General features: G+C 33.6%; 1 long non-coding RNA gene and 1 pseudogene across 1 annotated transcript; one reads left to right on the top strand and one right to left on the bottom strand.

The window, feature by feature from the left end:
- Nucleotides 1-1,356: 1,356 nt before the first annotated feature.
- LOC148585150 (cyclin-dependent protein kinase inhibitor SMR4 pseudogene) lies at nucleotides 1,357-1,748 on the top strand (annotated as a pseudogene).
- Nucleotides 1,749-4,360: 2,612 nt separating this feature from the next.
- On the bottom strand, nucleotides 4,361-6,988 carry LOC132187678 (uncharacterized). Its single transcript, XR_009440842.2, has 2 exons — nucleotides 6,490-6,988; nucleotides 4,361-6,307 (listed from the first exon to the last, which is right to left on the bottom strand). It is a non-coding gene; the product is annotated as an uncharacterized LOC132187678 (long non-coding RNA).
- Between the last annotated feature and the right edge of the window lie 16,809 nt (nucleotides 6,989-23,797).

A 23,797-nucleotide genomic window follows, 5' to 3' on the forward strand; every position in this document is an offset into this window, starting at 1 on the left:
TTAATCTGATTTGTATTAATTAAACTAATTTATGTCAAGATATTAGAAGTGTTGTTTTGATGAACTCCCAAAATATGCAATTCTTTTGTTTGCATGCATTGAACATACTTGACTTTATGGGTTGTCGTAAACAAATTATTGGCTAAAAAAGGGCTCGAACTCTTGACCTATAGCATTTAACATGTTTATCACGGCTTGACTTATCACTTAAATAGTTAAACTCCCCTTTTGAGATTCTTATTAGGGAAAATTACACTCACTTTTTTAATTTAGCACCATATTTATAATGTCTCCCTCAATGTTTTAATTTGGTTAATGTACCCTATGAATCCATTATTAGGATTGTAATGTACACTCATCCCATTCAAATGACAAAAATACTATGAAAAAAAAAACAACTAAAAAAGACAAAAACAAAAATTCAGAATAGACTAAAGTAATGATTTTATTATTATGAATTTTGTTGTCTTTTTGGAATTTTTTATTTTATGTAGGATATTTTTATTATTTTGGATCCCTTTAATTGAATGGTAGATCAATAAAGTATATTAACCAAATTAAAGGATTGAAAAAACATTACAAATTGAATATTTGATTGAGAGGAATAAATATATTTTCTCTTCTTAGAATTGAAATCTCATCAAGACTCAACTTATCGTTTGAACTCTTCTATTGAAATTCCTATTATTCATGTTGGAATGAAATGAGATTATGTGAGATTTTTAGACATCATTATAGTGGGACTAAAAGAAGCTATTGCCTGCACTTCCATCAAAGTTTATCTTCAGGCCCATATACCCAACTACTTTAATTGTGGGCCGTAACCCATCAGAGTTAGAAGCCCAACAAAAAAGAGTCACGGCCTAACGTGGATCAGTTCCCAACAAAAGTCCCAACTTTCAAAGACGTGGGCCACCAAACTTGTCGGTGAAGTCCCTTGCGAAAACGACGTGGTCCGTCAAAGCCACAATGCACGTGCTCCATTTCTCCACCACAACCCAGCTGGCCCATGGCCCAGACTCCCCCTGTCGGACCCACCCCACCATGTGTCCACGACCACGAGCATAAAGCATCCGAAGATGCGAATCCCCCGCTACCAGCCATCCAAAAAAGGAGGGAAAAAACGTGTGGTCCAGATTCAAATCCACACTCCCCTGCCATTGAAGCTTCTCACGCGTCCAAGTGGCAAAAGCCAAAACCCCGTCTATTTTCCATGTCAATCTCAGCGTCAGTTACTTCCACCACACGTTTGGATAAAGTCAAAGAGTGCCTTCCGGAACAAGCTAGAGCCAAAGTCTCCTATATAAGTTGTCTACCAACACCTTCACAACGCTACTTTCTGTTAAGAGACTCAGACGGCGTTAGCGTACATACAATATTAATGGAGGTGGATGAGAGGATTGGGGCCGTCGAGGAGGGTTGCGGGACTCCTAGACATAGTGGGTGTCGATTACCGGCGGCATTCGCGTGCCCGCCGGCTCCGAAGAAGAAGCCGGTTTACTTCAAACAGCAGGCGCCGCCGAAGAGTGGTTACTTTCAGCCACCTGATCTTGAGGCTCTTTTTGCAATGGCGCCGACGAGGGAAGCTTGTGCTTAAGAAGCAGATCATGAAACCATTTTGCTTCTGTTATTTTTGATCAGTTAGACAATTTTCCTTAAACTGTGTCTATAATATGTTGCTGTAAATTTCTTTCTTAACCGTTGGATATGGTTGTAACGCGCGCTTTTTAGCATTAGGATTTGCTTAGTTTGCAATGTAAAAATTGATCTTTCGTAATAATTATAGTTAGTTATTCATTTTCAGAATTAGAATTATTTTGTTGGCAAATTCAATTAGTCTGATTTACGTACAGTAGATTCACATATTCATACATGGACGAAAATAATGAAAAATAAGATGAATAGTAATTTTTCTCATTCACCAATGTGAAAATTAAATATCTAAATAACAATACCCAAGTCTCAGCCTGTCATATTTTATCAAATCGTTTGATTGTTAATATTTAAAATGTATTAAATTACTCCATAGCTCGTGCAATTATCAATTGACTTCTTCCGTACCTCGTATTAACATTTTTAACCTGTAAATATGTGTTCAAATGATCCAGTGAGCTAACTTATATTACCATATACATGTCACATTGGACACCTCATGTCATTAACACCTAAGTAGCCCGGAGCTAGAACTTTTAAATTGAGGGGTGAAATTTAAAAAAATATAAATATATTTGAAGAAGCAAAAATCAAATTTTAAAGGTTTATTTTATAAAAAATACACATATATTTAAAATATATATCTATTGGAACGACCTTATGCCTTGGGCCCCAGGCCCAAGCCCAAGGCATGAGGTGGTTCCGCAATGATAAGAACCATAAAAATAAATAAATAAAGAAGATAATAAATTCAATAAAGGTAAAAATTAAGTCCATATTTTTTTTCAAAATAATACGTGTGAAACGTTTTCATTTTTTTTTTTTAAGTGAGTTATTTGAATATTTTGTAAAAAGTGTAATTTTTATTTAATAAAAAGGAAAATAATTTTTGAAACCCATATGAATTTTGATAAAGTTTTGAGAAGCAATTTAAGTTTTGTAAAAAATACAAATTGAGAGATTTAGTAGTAGCCACATTTAATAAAAAAAAAAAAAAAAAAAGTGTTCTGCCAAAAAAGGTTTGTTAAAATTTTGAGAAATATTTTTGAAAAATAAAAAGAAACTACTTCAATTTATGGTCAAGAGTCTAGCGGCCACCACCATCAAGCCGCTAAAAGTTAATTAGTGGCTTATGTAAGTAAGGTAAACAAGAGTTCATGGCGGACAATGTCGGGTAACCGATGACCATGTTCGGCAAAGTATTTTCCTTAGTCACTGTAGTTGATGTGAAAAAAAAAAAGGTAAGAATATCTAGTTAAAAAAAAAATAGTATGAAAAAGTGAAAAAAAATTTGTTGTGTTGCGATTTTTTTTATTTGAATAATAATAAAAAATTAATATATGATATAAAAAGTGAAAAAAGTTAAAATATTTTGATAGTTGAGTTTCTTTAGAAAACGATAATGAATAGTAACAAAGGAAAAACAAAGGCTTTGCCGAACAAAACTCATATTGCCATTGGAAACACTAAAGGAGTTCTGCCGTATGATCCACGAGGCAATAGCAAAAGCCCCTTTCACCTTGGGCTAGGAGGCAATGGGCCAAAAAAATAGCCCAATCCTCTGTATTTTGAGCAAAAGACAAATAAAAAAAAAAAAAATGGGCCGCACAATATAATTTTTGAAGCAGGATCGGTTTGAAAGCTGAAACAATCACCGAAAGGGAGCCGATCTGGAGCCGTTGAAGAGGAATAAGGAACTCTGGTTACAAATATCTTCGCAATCGAGAGAGACGTGGAGACGAAGACCCACAACCACGACAACCACAAGAGAAAATAAAAAGTATCGGGGTAGAGAAGTTGATGAAAGGTTCCATTGTTTGAAAGCAATGATAGAGTTTGAGGCCATTGTAGATGAATGAGTGATGAGTGGAAGTCTGAAAGGTTATGAATTTTAGCGGCAAACACGGAGGATGTGGTGTACTTTATGGATCAAATTATTGTACTATTGGGGCCGCAAAACTCAGTGATTAAAGGGTACGAGGCGTACTGGATGTCTGGTCTAGTGGGTTTCTCTGGTTATCGGAACTTCAGCATATATGGGCATTGGATACTCCTCATGCGTCATTTATGGGTCCACTTTGGGCAACATTATTGTACCGCACAGCTCTTTTGGTACTCACAATATATATATATATATATATATATATATATATATATGTTTAATTTATACAAACATTTTTATTGTTTTGCCTGCTGCATCGATCATTATAATACACAAGTTGTGAAAGCAACATTGTCATAATTCATGCACGTACGTTTACAAGAACACAATGAGTATTTGAAAAAACTAAGGCTGCGATCGAATTGATAACTTTTTTTAGCCCCATAATGGAGTTTTGGGGGGCATTGTACAGATCAATGTCACTCAGTTCCCTCCTCGATCTCCTAATTCCAAGAATTAATGTTTGTTCATGTTTTTGTTTTGAGAAATAAAAAAACATAGCCACATTGATATGTTTCTAGTCAAATCAGGCCATGATGAAAGAATATGTCGTTTAGATGACTCAACGATCATGAGATAGTAATTGCAGTCAATTGAATTATCTTCGACCCACATGTGGTTCACATCAATTACATGAACACTAGATCGGAAGTTGCAGTGATTGAACGCGTTAATAATACATGCGAAAATATAGCACCATTTAAAAGAAATGAAAAAGATATTCACCAAGACAAACCCACGAAAGGGATAAATTAAGAAGCTATATATAACAAATAAGTATTCTATTTAAGGCTAGGTAGACATGATATAACTATTAACTAGAAAATATTCCTTCCATAACGACCATGTATTTGCTTGTTCATTCACAAGTAGGTTGTCTTTGACCATCTCATCTGAAAATCAATCTGTGTTCACGAGAGAAGCTAAAACTTTGTATGACATTCGAAATCGCACTCTGTAAAGCATGTTCTAAGAACTATTCACATAAGCAGAATGACACTTTCACACTTCAACACAGTTCATAAGCACATGGCAAGGTTTAAAAGTAGTACAATTTTCACAATACCAATCAGCAGAAAGTAACCAAATGCTATTCTCATATATAAATATTCCCATTGTAACTGAGATGCTGCAATTAATCATGGTATTCACACGTACAAGCAAATAAGAGCAAGACGAACAATTCAAGTACACATAACTAATCACTATTATACAACAAAATCATACAATAATCAAAGTTTTTACATTCAATAGAAACATGTTTTAACAGGAGAGTCCACGCAAACTATTGCATCTTTTTAATAAAGATATTAAACCTGTGGTAATAGGAATTGAAACTAGAGAATCATGTTAACATGTAATAAATTTGGGTACATATATATTGCTCCATGAGTGAAGTGACAAATTATTTAAATGTGATCAACCACGATTAGAATTCACAACTACAAGATATGGTTCCTCAAAAATTTACACTTAAATGCAGAGTCGATCGTGTGCAATTGAACTTTTTCTAGCACATTCAAACATTCCCATGGATGAACATATATAGTTTACTTGGCCAAAAAAGCCAGTGAGAGCAATATTCCTTTGCCAACCCTAAAAGAATGGGGAATTACAGTCCACGCAACAAGTACAAGTTATTGATTACAAAGTAGAATTAATTTGATAGCAATGAGAATGAAATAGAGCTCTTACACGAAACCAGTACAAGTTCTTTATTTCAACTAGATTCCCTTTTTTTCGTCCCAAAAAACAAAAACAAACAAAATATCAAGTATGTTTGGTGACATTTTTTAAGAACACTTCCAGTTTTTAAAAACGCTTTACCAAATCAAGGACAGTTTTCCGACACTCTTCTGCCGGCCGGGAAATTTTTCCCGGCCGGCCGGAGAAGTGTAAGAGAAGCATGTATGCACCAAATTAAGCCTTGAATAAGACCAGCTGAGGTTGTTTTATTTCATTTTTACCCATATTTTAATGTTTTTATAAGAAGGATGTAATGTTAAAATAGGGTTTATGTATCATATTTTAGCCCAATATATGCCAAGAATGGTTTTTCAAAAATATATTTTTTTGAATTTAAAAATACAAGCACTTTTTGAACTCAAAACAGTTACTAAATATATAACCCAATCTTTTTTCTATCAACACTTTTTCATAAGGTGATGAAAAAAGTTACTTTCATGGACTCAATGACACAAGATTTTGGGATTGAAAAGAAAAGCCATTCAAATTATAATGTCTCATCTTATAATTAACCAGCCAAGCGTAATAAATTTCCTAGTCGATAGAGAGATCTAGATATAGGGTAAAGAAATAGACTGATTGAAACAGTACTATGCCATGCCCAAATAAAAACAAGTAACCCTAGATACACCAGACAGCTAATTTGCCAACCCTAAAATGGCAAAAAGATTTGAGAATTTCACAAGATTAATGCAGATTTACAGGATGAAGCTAGAGATGAACAAATCTCAGAAATCTCTGATCATTTACATATAAAAATCTGAATTAGCTGGAATTAATAGAGTGATGTTATATATAATACAGATCGAAATGAAGATCCAGAGTACTGAGAAAGAAAAGAGAATATATAAAAACACATGATTGCTTGGGGTACTACACAATATTAATCCACCGAAGTACTGACATACCTGCGGAGACCGGGGGATTTGCAGTACGGTGACCTTTATGAGTAATCTCTCGTCACTACTGAAAAGAAAATATCCAAGTAACACAGATTACAGTATATTACCATATGGATCATTAGAAGAACATTTCCAAACACAAATATAGTAAAATAGACTGTGTGTGCGTGTGTTTTTTTTTTTTTTTTTTTTTTTTAATCCATAAATAAAAAAATTTGATTGGAACAAAAGAATAGTATTAATTACCTTATAATTGACGTCTACATACACCGTTGGATAATCTGCTAGTATATATAAGCCATTTATTGCCGCTGCAGCATCATCAAGATTCCCAGATCATAGGCCATTGAAATTGGAGCAAGGGATGATGATCACCAGCCTCCCACAAAGCCCTTAAAAGATTGTGAATCTTGATGATGCTCCACCAGCAAGAAGTGACTGTTTGTTGTTAAATCTTAGTCGCTAGCCATTATCAGCCCATGCAAAAAGAGAGAATATGTGGGACGGAGGAACCCTAACCCTAAATCTCTCATCTCATGAAGGACAAGTAAATAAATTTCTTTTTCTTTTTTCTTTTTTTTTTAGAAAAAAAAAAAAAAGAAAAGAAAAAAAGAGAAGACATAAAATTTTCAAAAATTAATTCATTCCCATGTGTAGGACTATGATTTATGTAAGACCCACTTGATAAAAATAAATAAAAATCTGTATATTCATGAACTAAAGGACTTGTAAAAGTAAAAAGACTCACAGAGGAGAGATGGAGAAGTGAGGGATGGAGAGGGTTGAAGGGTGCATATATATAGAGTTTGAGGAAAGGAAGAGAAGGTATGAGCTAGCAATGAATAAGAGAGAGAGAGAGATAGAGGACTGTTTGGTGAGAGAGATAACAGTTATCCATCGTAATCTTAGGAACCAAATTTACCAAAAACTTAAAAACTCTCTGACCCAGTCCCTATTCCACAGATGTCAATAGCTATAACATATCTCTGAGAATTCGGGAAAATGATAACTTACCCATTAATGTAAATGGCGTTTATATTTATTTGGATGATATGTTGATGTTGCGTCCTCCACAAGCATTTTCAAGTGGGGGCGGCCGGGCGGAACTGACAGGGCCCTGACCCTGACCCAGCAACATATCAAGGGGGCGTCCATCCCCACTTCTAGGGTTTCTCTGGTCTCTTGCCTTGATCCCTATTTTGCCACTTTTGGATTCTTTTTAAGCTTTAAAAGAAGATTGAGCAAGTTTATTGCCTTTTCTGCTCCCTATTAAAGATTCATATTGTTTAATACCCAAAACGTCCTTTACTTTACCCATAGCCAAATGATGCATATTAAGTATGAGCAATGGTAGGAGATGTGACTTTTAAAATTACCTCTAAATTTTAGATGAATCATACTTGAATTTTGATCCAATGGTGATTTTGAAAGCCACATCAATTTTAAGAGGATAAAAAAAATAATAAAAATATATTTTCTAGCATTACTCATTAAGTATATATTAACTAAAACTTTAATTTACTATTTTTTAATAGCTTAAATTTTTTAAATAAGTGGGAGTTTAACATGAACAGTTGGCCACGTCAAGAGAGAAGGAAATTATGCAGCTAATGGATTGGCTAAGGAGGGAGTACTAGGAGAAGTCATTGATGAGATTTGGATGGAGAATATTTCAATTCACATTGTATCTATAATACAATACTGTTTTGTTAGAAAAGCTTGCTCTATTTTCTTGATTTCTATTAATAAATTCATTCAATATATATGTATATATTTGTCTACTTCTTATATTGATTTGCTCACCCTCTAGCCTCCATTGGCGGAGGGAGAGCAAATCAATGGTTCGATGACATAGTTCGGTTTAATTAGACTTTTTTGTTTTTCCCCCTCATCCATCGATTAGTGGTTATGGGGTGAAAATGCGGTTATAACCCGCACTAATTACTTTTGAAGGTGGTTATGAAAAATCGCTAACCGTCTAGACGGTTAAAGTTAGCAATTTTATGTTTTGAAAAAACGGCTAACTACATTTATTTATATTATATATACATACATGAAACGACGTCGTTTTTGTGTTTAAATATATGTATAAAAATCTAGAAATGATATCGTATATAGTAGGGTATTATGATATTACCATAAAAACGACGTTTTGTTTTGTTTTTTTTTTAATTTTTTTTTCTTTAAAAAGCGGTTAGCGAAGGAGGTTGGTGAATTTTACTAACCACATCTTCACCCCTACATTTCTTCCAAGCTCCATTCCATTAGATTTACTGATTATAATATGCAGTGTAACTGATCATATCATGTGTCCATGGCTAGGAGTTTCCCCTCCATCTTCTATAAGGTCGTCAATTTATTTACTGTTGATATGCTTTGCACGGAGCGGATGAAACGGTTTGTTAAAATATTAATTAATGGTTAACTTGTTCTTATTAGTTTAAACTTTTTAAATAATTAGAGATCATTTAACATATATGGTATAAGAGCAAATGTACTTAGTTTAAACATTGTCTTAGTAATTCACATTTCGTTTCAATTTAATATTCTACTTGTTAAGTCTTACTTATTGAGGAAGAGTTTGAACTCATACGTGAGGAAAAATACTAAAATATTAATTAAAGAGTAATGTTACATGCCACACTACCATCCCACTATTGTCTCACTATGCCGATATGGTATTGTCAATACACCCTTAGATTAACCCTTGTTAAAATAAACAAATAATAATGGCGGATATTTGTCATATATATCATTATAGTGAGATAGTGGTGTGGTGACAGTGGTGTATAGCATTAGTACTCTTGATTAAATGATTACATCAACTATTCTTTATGTTTTCAGCTTAAACTTTTGAGATTAATAGTGATTTAACACGTTCAATCTCTCTCATATATATATATATATATATATATATATATATATATATTTCATACTTTATTTGGGGGGGGGGGGGGGGAGAAATCGCTAGAATTATTGAACTTGACTAATCCCTAATTATATGAACATTTCCAATTTGGTGTCACCTCTAAGTACACGTCAACTGACCATTTAAATAATTCAAAGATGAATTTAAAGTCTAATCTCAGAGCAATATGCTAGTCTTTTTCTAAGTTTATGTCTCTCGGCTTATGATCAATCGATCATATGTGGTGCCTTTAATTACACGCATCTGTTCCTAAGAGATAGCTCAATCGAGTGAGAATTACGCCTTATGAAACGGAAGTTATTAGATCGAATCACTCTCCACTTACACGCATTTGAAACGGCCCTATTATTGTGGTTTAGCTCCTATACTTGCTGCTTCTAATATATATACCTTGTTACCTCAATTAATTAACGCATACAGTTTCAATTCATTCTATTAAGATAAATGGCCTTCAAATATTCAAAACATTAATAGATGTGATCTAGTGCTTTACGTCGTTTTCTTTCCCAATCTATTGATTAAGAAATAAAAACCATCCACATCTATCCACAGCTGGCCTTATTTAGTAGAGTTTAATTAAGTTTACAGAAGACCCCCTCCTAAATCAAGATTAAGGGTATCGGATATTTACAAAGATTGAAATTATAACATCCATCTCCCACTCGTCGACATAATGGAAGGGCCACTTGAGAATTACTTGTAAATGGCCTACAATTCTCCTCAGCGCGCGATTTTTCTTTCTTTTTTGTTTTATTTGTTTTTTACTTTTAGCTAGTTCTGTTCATCTTATCACTTACCAACAAAAAAACAAAAGGAAAAGAAAGGGAAAGTCTCATATTGCGTTCTCCATACATAACTTTTAGTGGGACTAGATATGTTTACACGAATCTTGTTGTACAAAACTGTATTATCCTTGGTTTCTTCTCTTGCATACGCAACATATATGCATATGCGCACTACCAATGTGACCATTTAGTCAATAGATTCATTCTCATTTTCGTCCAATTAAGCAGGTAGCATCTCCTCTCATTTTTCAAATTACTTAGAGAAAAAAAAAAAGAAAAAGAAAAAGAAGAATGTTATGTCAGTTTTGAATCTGAATATATTGCACAAAATATTCCAAGAAGTTGTTTGATATATTTTATATACATATATAGTACGATTAAACTCGTATGCATGTGAATAAAAATATTAAATATGTAATACATGCAATCCGACCATAAGTTGACACAATCACATAATGTTGTGTCAGTAGAGTCGGTAGTACTATCTTTCTTTCTTTCCTTTTGTTTTATGGTTTTTAACTAACCGGCCATGCGAAGCTTCTCACTTCCCCCTCTCTTTGGGGTTGAAGGCCGCTAGATGTGCTTAGTTGCCAAAGCCAAGTATATATGTTTTTAAGAATCTTTTTCTTTACAATTAATCTAGCTAGTAATTATATAATTAAACAATTGGGCACCTCAATATGGATATTAAATTGAGCGCCTAATGGAGATTAAAACGAAACACCTTTTACAAATATCATCTTTAATTGGCCATGTCAACTTGCAATACCCAAGAGCCAAAGTGCATACACACTCATAGTCGTCATGGATAAGGCTACAATTTGACTTTGTTAATGAGTTTTTTTTTTTTTATTTTTTTTTTTTTTTTTTTTATTTTTTTATTTTAAATGTGACATCAAATTAAAACTAATTGTAAGTTACTTAAAAAAAAAAGATGAAAGATAAAAAGGACAAGGAAAAACCTTTTATAAGCTCTCCTTTAAGATTCCTTAATTAGAGTAATGCTATTCCTCCGCACCTATCCATTACACGATGATATATGTTTTAAATAACCTTTTTATATTATTCACTTAAAACAGGAATATGAACTAATGAAATTGATTATATATATTTTATAGTCATGATTTAAAGTTATTGTATCTAATAATGTATATTATATTATTGTTAACATGTCTTTTAAAAAATTTAATTTAAAAATATATTGTTAGATATACAAATTTTAAAATATGTCATATCAACGGATGTGAAATCAGAGCGCAATAAATTAAAGTGAAGATTAAAATTTACTCCTCCTTCAAATTCAATGAAAAGGTAAGTAATTAAGTATTTAAGTGGATTAATCCGAGTGGCCGTCTGTCCAATGACTCTTGTGTGGCCTCCCCTAAGCTTCTTCGAGGATATTTTGGTCTAACAGTAACCATCCCTCAAGCCAACGCCGGCCGGAAGAGAGAGAGATGTGACAATTGATTTGTCTGCAATTGTACGGACGACAGTGGAGAGGAGCCAAACATTAATTAGCATTATAGCCACGGTTTTCCACACAGCCTCCTCGTACCATTTGCTTCGTCTTCTCAATCTAACTAGATAATCGTGTGCTACTTCATACTTGGAACCCCTTTTTATTACTAAAATAATTCCAATCCTCTCACTCATTACCCATCACGCTTGTTCATTTCCTAGCAGGCCGCTCCATAGATTTTGACCTATAGAAGTTGACTGCTTTAACTGAAACTTTTTTTTATAAATAAACATTTTTTTTTTAATTTAAAAATTATTGTTCTTCTTACTTTTAGCTCTTAGTTCTTTCCCAACTACACCTAGAATTCATCTATGCCTTTTAAGAGACATTTAGTATTAAGTTAATTACATATAATTTTTTTGATGTAGAATTTAATTTACTTTATTTCAAACTTTAATTATTTTAATGAACGAATATATGGTGTCATGGGTGTGCCTTTTCATTCTTCTTCCTCACTAAAGTCTCAAAATAGTTAGAAATTCAAACAAAAAAAGAAAAGAAAAAAGACACATTAATTTGAGAGAGAGAGAGAGAGAGAGAGAGAGAGAAGAAGATGGTATCTGATTCCTATCTCACAAGTGAGAAATTTTTAGATGAAGCAGGGTAGGCAGGCCGGCTGAGCCATATTATAGGCATCCCCAAGACAAACATACGTACGTACTAGGCTACTAGCTAACAATATTATAGGGGATGGATCCCTTATAGTAGCTAGACTGCCCAAGATTTTCCTTGTCTACTACTGATCACACCTATTTCACACCCCCAACAGGTAATTCCATTCTAGACGAAAACGATCGAGACCAATGAAAAAACTACGATCGAAGAAATATATATCTATTGGATTATGTGGGGTGTTTACCTTCAGAGTTAAAACACATGAAAATGTGGCTCTTCAATTCCCACGCAGAAGCATTTTAATTTTCCAAAGTTATATATATTATCATATAATAATCTATTTTTAATTCCATTTTATATTAGGGTTTTTATAAACATGCGATATATTGAGGTTTAACTGTTGTGCTCTTCTCGACAATAATTAATGTCTGCATGTACTATTCTTTTATTATTATTTTATTGAATGAATTGACATGAGAGATCGATTGGCTTAGAGATTTCTTTCAAATGTAACATCGTCTATACGTTGGCAGTTAGAACGAGACGATTGATATTTGGGTAAGTGCACGGCGTTTGGGAGGGAGATTTAATTAAAGCTAGATTCCAGGCTTCCAGCTATAATTAATCAGGAGGGCTATGTTGCAATCCGGAAAATAATGATATTTATTAATTACTCCCAGTTAATTAAGTCTGTCGTCCTGCTGGTTCTGCTGTCAAATCGCACTTCCTTGATGCTTTTTGAAACTTGTTAAAAAACAAAAGTTTGGGTAGGTTGGTGAGTTGGATCGTCGTCCTCACAATAATCATATGATCACATGTTTCCACCTCAGTGCATGGAAAAAACAAAAGGTCTTCGATCATGGGTCTGGCTTCTGTGTAGGGATACGAACATCTCCATTTTGCTCATACAAAAACAGAGAGTGAGAGTAGAAGACAAACTACTGTGCTTCAACTTTGATTTTCTGAGATATCTTCTTTTTCACTTTGTGGGGGCTACGTGCTTTTTCGTGCCCTACAACCTTTGTCTTCTTTGTAAATTCATTAATATTATACACTACGAATCGAATGAGTTGAGCGGAATTAGGGCATGGCTCCCAATTTTTTTTATTTTTTTATTTTATATATAAAATTGAGCATAAAAATTAGGCTTGACCTTTCGTCTAATTAATATTCGTTGGCCTCCAATTATGAATGAAGCAAGGAGAATGGGCGACCTTTTGGACGTTGTAATGAGTAATTACTACTTTTTGTCGCGACCCAAGGCGAAACAAGGATTTACGGTGTGAGGTGACAAATTTTTATTTTTATTTTTTTTTAGTTTGGGGAGATGGACAGGCTTATATAATACAAAAGCACATAAATAAATATAATCTTTTTATATGCGTGTGTGCGCGTGTTTATATAAAATAAAAGCATAGAAGTCTTACATTTAACCTCATGGCATCACAAACACACAATAGTATAAATAACTAGTAAAATAAACTAAACACGATCTATAAGGTTCAAGAAAAACGGTACATTTGAGTGTATACTCTCTTTTTTTTAACAATTTCCCGAAGCTCTAAATTACAACAATGCTAGAGTCGAGTCAAACAATAGAAACTGATTGTAGGTTAAAAGCAACTCAAATAACCCAAACCATTTAACTTTTTATTTTATATATTCAATCAGAATCCCAAACCAACTTGAGTGGGCTATTTTAGGTTTTTTATTGTTAGAAGCGAACTAGAATATGAATGGAAACAAAATGAATGAGGTATTTTAGGTTTTTTATGTTGAAAGAGGGGGTAAGCTAGAAAAAAGAATTTAAAAGGGACACAAATATATTGTTTTTTTTTGGGGGGGAGGCAAAACTAAAAATAATAATTAAAATGGGACATAAATATTATTTTGGGGGGACAAAAATATTAGTTTAGAATGACAAATTTATAAAATAGGTATATTTTAAGCAAATTTGTAAAAATTTTGGAGGGGCATTCGTCACCCAATCTAGACTGTAGATCCGCCCCTAGTCGCGACATCAAGCGAGCAGATCAAAAGCTCAATTCAAATGTTATCAGATGTCTATTTGAACCGACCGATCGATATGAAACATTTATTATTGAACGTTGCTTTCGCCTTCTAATTTTGCTCCAAGTGTTGATAAGCTATCAAACGAATCTCTAATGTTGCTCTCAGTTTCCTTTATCATCAAATGGCTATCAAAAGGCCAATTTTTTTTTTTTAATTAACAATTAACGATCTTAATTAGAATATTTGCTATGTTAATTAAGCCTTAATGTATTTTTCTCATAGTTCTGCATTATCATTTACATAATTATTTCACTAATTATGAATTGACAAATCAATTTATAATAAAAAGTTGTAGTATTCTAAATATTTTTTTCATAATAAATATTTAAAAAAAATGTGAAAATTGGTTAGATCACTCATCTTTTTGTCTGGCTTCCGTAGAAGAAGAACAAAGCAAGCCCTAATCTACGTAGCTAGCTGTGAAACGTTTTGTCAAAAGATCCCGGAAATTTCGCTGAAAAACGAGAGTGAACACTAAACAGCGCGCAGATGCTACGTAGCTTACCCCAAACGGAAATTCCATTGTCCTTAGGCTACCCATGCCTCTTTCGGCTGCCCCTTTTTTTCTGCATACATACACCGTCTCTTTTGTTTCCCTTTTCTCTTTTGAGACATGTTTAATTACACCATAATTTCTTTTTCAAATTCATCATAAAATAAAAATTTCAAAGAAATCGGATAATAGATATGGAAGAGAAAAATCTTGTATAGGCTGCCCACACAAGTCAAAATTAGTTGAACACATCTCCACACACCAAAGATGTGCCATCAATTAATTAATTAATCATCAAGTGCTAATTAAAGTATGAGAATTCCTTCATGCTCACATCCCATATATTGAGAGATGAGACAATTAAAAAGGTTATTAGCTTCATTAATTTCCAATTTAGGTCCTCTTCTTCACACATTATTTCTTAAAATGGCCAGGTGCCTGCCTCGTCACTCTCTCTCTCTCTCACAGACTGTTATTGAAAACAGTGTCAAATGGTATATATATATATATAGATGCATGGTTTGAGGGTGATACTGATAGAAAGTAAACGCATGGTAGATGTGAAGACTCTGAAGGCATGCGTGATCATGCATATTGATGATGGCATGCAACGCAAGGCAAGGAGGGGTTATGATTCTCTGAAAGCTATATATAAATATAAATACATATACTCTCTCTGGCCATTTTGTTTCCATGTGAAAGTGATGGAAGTGATATATATCACCCCGTTTACTCAACTCATCTGAGTCACATGTACATGCCACTTTTCTCTCTCTCTATTTCTCGTACAAAAGTGGGAGAACCCAGGGCCTGTGACAAGAACTTTGCACCGTACGGCCAAATTAAATTTCAAATCTTTCAATGAGAGAAAACTCGGGTATAATGTATCTTCCCTTTTTGAACCAATTAGGCTTTGACATGTAGTCGGGGATACCGAGTCTCTAGAACAATATCACTCATCAATTATAAGATGGATATTAGTGATCACCTGAGGGTTACATATGTTTATGCATGGGTTTGTCAAGAAGCTCATGTAGAGTCGTAGCTTCTGATTTCTTTCTCATTCACCTACGCCAGCCAGCTTGAGCCTTGCGTGTGTGTGTGTACATGTGTGTTTGTGTGTGTGTGTGTGTTTGTAACTGCCATCCCGTCTTGTTTGATCTTTTTTATTAATGCATTTAATTAAGGACAAAGCAGGGTCGAAGGAATTGATCTTCAGTTTAGCTTATTAAGTTGACATTTATTCTTACAACTTAAAAAAATGCAAGTGAGAACATGCATGTTTAAACTATATATATATATATATATATATATATATATATATATATGATAGTTTAATAGACTAAGTTCGAACAATCAAAGGAAAACTCTTTATCTTTAAATTAACAATCATGGCAACTATTACAGGAATTTCTGGATTGAAATTTTCAGCAATTTACTGTTCAAATAAATTTTAGGTTATCTGGCCACCTATTCGGACAAACAGGTTTCATGTGGACTCTCTCACATATTCTACCAAAACTGAGTAAAAAATTGTTGTAGATGCTTTTTATATGGAATATTGTAGCATTAATTTGGAAACCAATTCAACAAAATGCAATATTTTAGAAAAGATGAGTGATAAAGGCATAACTTTAGCCCAATGTTACTCTTATGTAATCATTTTTTTTTAAAAAAAAACAAAATATAAAATATAAAAAATTCTGAAGTAATAACATCATATGTGGTCATTTTTTTATTTGGTATTTTTTTTAAAAAAAAAAATTGTATTTTTCTTCATAAAAATGGTCCTCTTTTTTTTTTATATAAAAAAAATGGTCATTATTATGAAGAAAAATACCATTTTTTTTATAAAAAAAAATACCAAATAAAAAAATGACCACACATAAGATGTTATTGATTTAGAATTTTTTTTATTTTTTATTTTTTATTTATTTTTATTTTTTAAAATGATCACATAAGAGAAAATTTTAGCCAAAGTTATGCCTTTATTATTTGTTTTTTGTTTTTTGTTTTTTTTTTTTTTTTTTTTTAAAAAAAAAAAAAAAAAAAAAAAAGGTGGGTTGGGGGTGGGGGGCGGCGGGGGCAGTGATTTTACATGTGATCCATTCCATGCGTATGACATGTAGCATACAGAAATGGTGAATTGGACGTATATATTAACACAGCAGAGCATCTTTTTCAAGGCGAGACAGACCGCCGCTATTGGCAGGCCTCAGCCAAGGATATAGGCTTTTATAGATGCAACGCCCAGCAAATTATGGGCTTGTACTCAAGCCGTCAAAAAGTAAGGAAATAGATCCTTTAGTTTCTCGGCCCATTGAAGCCAGACGTCAAATGGGCTTAAATACAGCCCATTTCTCTACAAGTAGAGGTAGGTCCGGTTTCTTTGTCAATGATCCAAATCATTTCATTTTAACTAAAGAAAAATGTTGGATGACACATGCCAGCACGTGATTAGTTGGTGTTAAAAACGTTTTAGTGGCTAACGTGGAATGAATCACATATTGACACGTGTCAACAAGTTATGAAAGAGGTCGGAACAAAAATCTGACAAAATATCTTGGAAAATTAGAGTCATGTCAACTTACAATAAATTTTGGTCATTGTTGTACCATGGGAATGATATATGTGCTTAATCATAAGATCAGATATTCTTGCGATTGCTCCTAGCTTCCAGAAATCTAATTAATGATTGTCAAATTAACAAAAATATCATTTTCCTCCGGAATATATAACTACACATGCAAGGTTGTTCCAACAATTAATGAAGAACATAATAAAAAATTAATGAATATTTATGAATCCATGATCTTTTTAGAAGATAGTTTCTGCATGAGCAGGGAGCAGATAAGATCATGGAGGTCAGCCAAGTCGCAGAGGCAAAGACAAGATAGATTAATGTATATTCAATCATTGTAAAGGATTTCCTGTCGCTGCACATAATGTTTTAATCCATTTAAACAAAGATATTGAAATTCAGCAGCTGCTGCTCACATGGAGGCATGTGACATTCATAGAATCATATATACCATGCACTCCATGAACTGAGCATATATATATATATATATAGAGAGAGAGAGAGAGAGAGAGAGAGAGAATAAGATCATCGTTCTTCAAAACTGTGACTATATATATTGTAATATATTTTGAATTAAGGTCGGTGTGGAAGAATAGTATGATTTTGCAGTTGACTGTGCTATATGTGCATGCGTCACGAGAACATGATTGAGTCACAATCTGACAGTAGTGTAATTTGTTGGAGAAATTGGAGTGAGAGTAATATATACATTTGTATATTAGATAGTGAAATGGTATAACTTTAAGGAACATCATATGATGTTATCTCATGAATCTAGTTATGTTAGAATATAAACATCAGACTTATTAAAGTTGGCCCTTCGATTATGTTTAGGGTTTGAACTGACGAATTTTATTTTGATATCATGTCAAAGCATCAGTTATCACAAAATGTTTAAGCTAATGGGAAGATATGAATAATATATTTGTTTATTAGACAGTGAAATGATAGAACTTCAAAACAAAAAGCATCGCGTAGGATATTATTTGGCCCATCGTTCATGGTTTGGCCTTCTAAGGTAAATTTAATTAATTTGAGAGTCAGTGTTTGAATTTACGACCTTTTACTTTGACACCATGTAAATGAACTAATTATTCCAAAAATATAAGTTAATAGGAAGATGTGAATATAATTATCTAATTAACATTTTAACAATAAAGTCTCCTTTTGTTCATAAGGTTAATATTGAATTAAAGTTGACAAACTTAATAATACAAACTTAACAACAAAGTTTCCAAAAGGTAACTCAATCGACTGGGGATCACGCCTTATGAAACGAAGTTCACTGTGGACATGTCAAAAAAAAATTATACTATATACCTAAAAGTATAAAAGAATTGTAATGATGTGTTGAATATATGCAAACATAAATACATAAAATAAAATAACAAGAAATATAATTAAATGAATGCCTACATCAAAATCTTTGTTAGTGGTCCAAATCATTTAAGTGAAAAAAATAAAATAAAAATACATATACCAAGTAGGACAAAATGTTATAATCATGTATATGACTTTATCAGTTAAGACAATGGGTTGACCCGTGATCCCAGAAGATTTCTGTTCATATATGGCTTAAGTAATGCAGCAGTTTTGGCTCTTCATTTGATAATGAGCTAATTAAGTTAATTAATTAATTAAACCATTTTTTGTGCGGTTGCAAGAATTCACTAGGGGTGGGCAAATTAACCGTTACCGTTTAACCGGCCGTCTACCGGCTTCGACCGAACCGATATAAACCGTAGCCGATATGCCGATATCCTTATTGGTTAAAAAAAGTATACCGGAATTCGGTCCGGTCCGGTTAAGCGGTTCTTATCGGTTAACCGGTTAACCGATAAGAAACCGGATTTTTTTTTTATTTTTTTATTTTTTTTTAAGTCCTAGTCCCAAAACGGCGCCGTTTAGTCTTTTAGAGAGGTTTCCAAATTCCCACAAGTGACACAGGTTTCCGAATTTGTGTAATGGTGTTGCCCATGACTTATTTTCCTTTTGCTAAGTGACTTTAATTAGTTAATACTTTGTTTATTATTCATTAATGAATTTTATTTTAATTTGGGTTTGGGTAGGTTTGATGTTTTTTTTTTAAGTGATGGCATTTGATGAGATTTCTTTGCCTTTGGTAAAAGCATTTTTCATTAACTAGTTTTGCTAGTCTAATTAGCATTCATTATGTTAATTAGTCCATTTGCTTTGAAAAAATGTATTTTATAATATTACAAAAAAAAAAAAAAAAAAAAGTTGAAGTGGATCAATATAAAAAAGTTTCAATTTTTAACCTAAAAAACAAATATTTTGGTCACAACAAAAAGTATTTGGTCCCTAAAACAACTCATTTTTAATAAATTATTTTAGCCCAACAAAAAGTATTTGGGCTCTCAAAAGTCAAAAAAACTCATTTTTGGTTTTTGGCCCAACAAAATAAATCAATATAAAGCTCTCGGTTAAATCGGTTAACCGGTTTAACCAGACCGTTTAACCGTGTACCGTTTTAACCGAAATTATCGGTTAAAATTCTTATTGGTTCGGTATCGGTTAATAAACCGTTTAACCGAAAATTATCGGTTAATAACCGATAAGGTCCTTAACCGGACCGTTTTGACCGATACCCAGGCCTAGAATTCACCATTTAAGAAGAGAATTGACAGGCCAGTTAGATATATATATATATGATTAAATCAAAGCGTAAATGCCAAAGATGGCATGAGAAATATTGTTAGGATTCGTGTTCCCCATCCCATGAACAAAACATGCTAAGAAGTAGCTGCACCACACATCACTAAAAAGAAGAAAAAAAAAAAAAAAAAAAAAAAAAAAGGAAAGGTTTTTTAATATTCAGGGCTGATGATTGATGGTGCCTTGGCAATTAATGTAAAATATTTGATGATATTGTGGGAATGTAATTTAGAAAATCATTAATTCAATTATATATTTAAAAAATGCAATTTTCTCTCTCTTATTTATTACTCACGGTCTGCCATGTCAGTTTAAAAATTTTATGCAATTCTCTCTCTCTCTTATTTGTCACTCACGGTCTGTCATGTCATTTTAAAATTTTTTCTGAATTCATTTGTTTGGCTGTGTAGCACTTCTCAAAATATAATGGAAGAAACATTAATAGAAAGAGAAATAAAGTCAGGATTCCTTGTACTTTTTATCATTTTTACTTTGGCCACAAATTTTCTCCAAACTGATCGGGAGGAAATTTCTTTCAACCTACTATAATAAGTGATAAGTGTCATTCAACATTTTTGAGTTTTTAAAAAATTAATGTAGTTTTGAGGTCTTAGTTTTCAATTTGATACGAGTTTAGATACATTATAAATTTGAGACCCGTGTCAACATTTTCAGATAAATTGATACGTGTATATATCAATATATGTATATATGTGAAAAGACAATTGTATCCCTTAATAATTTATTTATTATTTTTTAAAAATGTGAATCACCTATCGAACCACAATGATGGTTGTGCAAATTAGAAACGGGTCTTGGGCTTAACTCAACCCAAAAGCTAGCTCAAGAGTTTAGGTTTTTCCTCACCTTATAAATGACTCATCTACTTAATACCCAAGCAATGTGGGACTTCCAACACGCCCCCTCACTTGTGGTGGGAGGACATCCAAGCTAACACGTCCGACAATAGGTGACGGTGGGCCATAACCAATTGGGCTAGGCACGTGTGGCGGGAGGACATTCAAGCCAACACGTGCAATAATGGGAGAGACAGTGGGCCACATCCAATTGAACCTGGCTCTGATACCATATTGAAATAATAATGTTGAAATGATGATGATGTTAGAATATTGAGCGAATGCAAGAGAGAGAATGAACACAAAAAACTTACGAGTGGTTTGGTATTTAGACACCTACGTCCACCACTGATACCAGTGTTGGGTGGTATTGGGCCTATCTCAACCCCAAAAGCTAGCTCAAGAGGTGAGACTTTCCCTCACACTTATAAAGTGACCACCAGCCCCTTCCACAACCAATGTGGGACAACCCCAACAATCTCCCCCTCATACACAGGGCACTGGGTCGGAGCAGCGACAACCCGTTTCTCCCATAAATTGTTGGGCTGAGACTTGTTGGTAAACCTGGGCTTTGATACCATATTAGAAATGGATCTTAGGCCTAACTTAACCTAAAAGCTAACTCAAGAGTTGGAATTTTTCCTTACCTTATAAATGGCTCATATCCTTAATACTCAAGGAATGTGAGACTTCCAACGGTGCATATGTACTCGTGACTTAGGAAGTTGTTGTAACTCATGAGCCACCCCTAACAAAAGGAATGCTGTGACCACCCTAATCAAATTAAGGTCACCCATTAACGTAGAATTGTAGGGGCGACTTCGTGGCCACCCCTACTATTCTAACAATGTTCTTGAATTTATAATGAATTTAAACTCTTGAGTTTCGAATCTATCAAATTGAAAACTGTAGTTTTGAAGGCCTACCTAATTCCCCCAACAGAAAAGTAGTTAGCCGCACAAGGTAGGCTAAGGTGTGGGGAGAGGGAGAGAGAGAGAGAGAGAGAAAGTGTTTCAAATTTTCAATGTTAGTTGAAAGTCATTATTTTAGCAAACGTTCCTGCGGCTGCAACCTGCACAAGTGTGGGACACATCTCATGCTGCCGAATCTAAAATGCCACCCCTTCCAGTAAACATGGCGTGCTCTATGGAAGCGGCTCCTCCTATTGCAATTCTCCTCAATAAATTATGCCAAGAGGAAAAAGAAAAAGACATCTTATTCCATGGTTTTTGCTGACGATTGATGATTCCCTGGCCCAAAGAAAGCGACCCCATTCTTTTTCTTTTTTTTAATATATATATATCATGATCAACTTGTAGTTTATGAAAGATATATACTAGCTAGCTAGGTAGTAGTCTAGGGTTTGTACCGGATGAGTGCAGTTTTTTTGTCAATTAGGAAATACATGAAATAAATTGTCATAAAGGATTCCTTGACACTATATATGAAGTCCCCCGGCAATAATAAGGCTCAAGTACTGACAAAAAATAAATAGATTGTTAGAACTTGGTAATGAATGAATTGGGTGTTTATAAAATGCAGGGATTTTGATCTTTATTATATATATATAAATACAAGATAATATATATCTTTGTTGGAGATACTCTGATGAAAAGGGCACAAAAATATCCTTAAATTATAAAAAGGAATTAATCATTACTCGACCACAAAATAACGACATACCATAAATACAAGCAAATTATTTGGTCTCATTCAAACGTCTCTGCTGCTTTCTTTGTTGATACACATAAATACCCCAACAAGAAAATTAAATATTTGACCTTGGCTCTCTCTCTCTCTTTCTCTCATGAAGTACGTACAGTTGTTGGTATATGAACTCCACTGGTTTGAAGGTTTAGATCATCACAAAGCTCACATGGGGGGGGGGGGGGGGGGGGGGGGGGCATGTGATAATCTCATCCGACTTGATTTTCAAACAATGGCTAAATTGACCAGACAGGGACTAATTAAGGAAGACATTGTTTAGTATCTGATGGTCGAAAGTTGCAGGGTTGTTGGAATATGAACTCTTTAAGTACTCACAGGTTATATATATATAAAAGAAACGCCACTGGTTTGAAGGTATAGAACATATATAGCTCACATGGGGGCCATGTGATCATAATTCCATCCCAAATATTCCAAAAATTGGCTAAATTTACCAGATAAAAGACACTGCTTTTCAAGTCTTATGGTTGAAAGTTGTACATATGATGTAGCGATAAACGTTTAGGTCCTGAGATCAAACTCTGTCTCTTACCATAGACAAAAAAGTAGGGTGCATGTGAGGGGAAATGGCAGTAGAAGTTGACATTAAAGGGGGACAACACAAAAGCAGAGCAACATGAAAAAGGATATAAAAGACGACAGTATAAGATAAGCTGGAGAGCACATTTTGTAATAAATAAAAGAAGAAGCATGGCTCTATATGCCTATAAGTCTGCATTAAAAGCAAAATTTGTGGTCCCAAACTTTGAATTAGAGAGGGAAATTCTTAAGAAAAGAAAAAGGGTGACGACCGAGTAGGACAAAATGTCTAGATCAATTATAAAACATGATTAAGCTTATATTAGTTAAAAGACAATAATGCTAATTTACAGCCCCATGATCACAGATGCTGCCTCATCAATACTTAAATGGGCTACTTTGCTTCTTTAATTATTTGGTATAAAAAGCTGCAGTCAGAAGTTCTTGTGCAGTTGCATGCATTTTGCATTTGAGAGAAAGATTTGACTAGTCAATTCAACTAATCAAAAGCAAAACAAAGATACCAATTAAGATCCCAATGGGAGAAAGCGAGATATATATATATATATATATATATATATATATATATATATATATACAGTGTGAATGTTCCCTATCAGATGAACAGGGCAGGCTGAAAAGGTAGCTGCATGCGCCCCATTTTGCGTTTCTGTTGCATCAAAAAGTAAATGAAGTATTAATGATTGATGATGCCCCGGCGGCACAAAGAAAGAGATGACTGAATTCGAAATTAGTTATTGGAAGGTGGTCTCAGAAAT

This window comes from Corylus avellana, chromosome 6 (genome assembly GCF_965113065.1).
Source record: "Corylus avellana chromosome 6, dhCorAvel1.hap1.2, whole genome shotgun sequence".
NCBI classification, from domain to species: Eukaryota; Viridiplantae; Streptophyta; class Magnoliopsida; order Fagales; family Betulaceae; genus Corylus; species Corylus avellana.